Source organism: Moschus berezovskii, chromosome 14 (assembly GCF_049115385.1).
Source record: "Moschus berezovskii isolate FMDL1 chromosome 14, NW_MosBer_1.0, whole genome shotgun sequence".
NCBI lineage: Eukaryota > Metazoa > Chordata > Mammalia > Artiodactyla > Moschidae > Moschus > Moschus berezovskii.
Window position 1 is genome coordinate 34,856,322 of NC_142473.1, and position 2,275 is coordinate 34,858,596.

Consider the following 2,275-nt stretch of genomic DNA (forward strand, 5'->3'; position numbering starts at 1 on the left):
AGTGATGCTTTCTAAGGCCCACTTGACTTCACATTCCAAGATGTCTGGCTCTAGGTCAGTGATCACATTATCGTGACTATCTTGGTTGTGAAGATCTTTTTTGTACAGTTCTTCTGTGTATTCTTGCCACCTCTTCTTAATATCTTCTGCTTCTGTTAGGTCCATACCATTTCTGTCCTTTATCGAGCCCATCTTTGCATGAAATGTTCCCTTGGAATCTCTAATTTTCTTGAAGAGGTCTCTTGTTTTTCCTATTCTGTTGTTTTCCTCTATTTCTTTGCATTGATCACTGAGGAAGTCTTTCTTATCACTCCGGGAGTTGGTGATGGACAGGGAGGCCTGGCGTGCTGTGATTCATGGGGTCGCGGAGAGTCGGACACGACTGAGCGACTGAACTGAACTGAACTGAACTGAGCACAGGGTGTCTTAAATTTACCTGATTAAAAATCACATGAGTTCCCTTGAGGTCCAGAGGCTAAGAATCTGCCTGCCAATGCAGGGGACACAGGTTCGATTCCTGGTCTGGGAAGATTCCACATGCTGTGGGGCAATTGACCCCACACACCACAACTACTGAAGACTGTGTGCTCTAGAGCCTGTGCTCTGCAATAAGAGAAGCCAGTGCAATGAGAAGCCTGCACACAGCAACTTGAGTAGCATGCACTCACCACAAACAGAGAAAGCCCAAATATAGCAGTGAAGACCCAGCACAACCAAAAATAAATAAATTAACATCACACAGGCAGTTTGTTGAACCTACAGACCCCTGGGTTCCTTTCCTGACCACTGGATCTGAATCTCTGAGATGGGCCAGGATATGGACTTTTTACCATACACGCTGGGTGGATTTATGGCACATTAGGAAAACGCTAGTTTACTCCCATCCTCCTTAATCCCTGTAAGTCAGTTGAATTGCTTAAAAAAAAAAAAGAGGTGAGATGCCCATTTAGGGGTACAGCCAGGCAAAAAAAAGGAAGTTGCACAAATTTCTTGTCCCCTCCATTTGCCCACAGCCCCAAGATAAGATATTCTAGCAATTGGAGCAGATTTCCTCTGGATGGCTATGATAACAAGTGACACTTCCAGGGCCTTGAATTCACTGCTGCTGGGCTACCATCTTCAGCAGTAAGTCATGGCTCTGCCTTAACTCTGTTTGTTCCCAAAGACTCATTTTTCTCTTCTGTGGTAAGAGAATTTTTAGCTGGACACACAGCAGCTCAAAATAAAGAATGTATTTTCCAGCTTCCTTGAGGCTATGTGTTTATGTATTAGTTGCTCTTTTTTATCCACCTCTTTGCTATCCCATGGACTGTAGCCTGATCTGATGGACTGCAGCCCACCAGGCTCTTCTGTCCATGGGATTCTCCAGGCAAGAATACTGAAGTGGATAGCCGTTCCCTTCTCCAAGGGATCTCCCCGAGCCACAGATGGTACCTGGGTCTCCTACATTGCAGGTAGATTCTTTACCATCTGAGTCACCAGGCTGGAGGTGGCCATGTGACTAAGTGTGGCCAATGGGATGTGAGCAAAAGTAATGCACACAACTTATTGATCAGGATTTATGGGAAAGATGTGTGCCCTTCCTGCCTCCTTTTTCCTGTCTACTGGTTGGGATGCAGAATGGGTGGTGAGGCACCTTGGACCACGTGAATGAGGTTTTTCCAATGGAAACAGAACCAATAGGATGCACATGTGTGTGAGTGATATGCATGTATTATATGTTTATTTTATGTTTACACATACACACATATAAAGAGATTTATTATAAGAAATTGACTCACACTTTTATGGATGTTGACAAGTCCCAAGTTTTGCAGTTGGCAAGGTGGAGACCAAGGAGAGCTGATGATGTCATTCTAGTTCAAAGACCAGCAAGTTCAAGACCTAGGAAGAACCAGTGTTTCAGTTCAAGTCCAAAGGTAGGAAGAGACCAGTGTTCCAGATTGAAGGCGCTCAGGCAGGAGGAGTTCCCTCTTATTTGGCAGGGGGTGGGGATCAGCCCTTTTGCTCTAGTCAAGCTTTCAAATGGTTGGGTGAAGCCCACCCACATTTGGGAGGGCAATCTACTTTACTATGTCTACCGATTTAAATGCTGCTGCTAAGTCACTTCAGTTGTGTCCGACTCTGTGCGACCCCATAGATGGCAGCCCACCAGGCTCCCCCATCCCTGGGAGTCTCCAGGCAAGAATACTGGAGTGGGTTGCCATTTCCTTCTCCAATGCGTGAAAGTGAAAAGCAAAAGCGAAGCCACTCAGTCGTGTCCGACTCTGTGCAA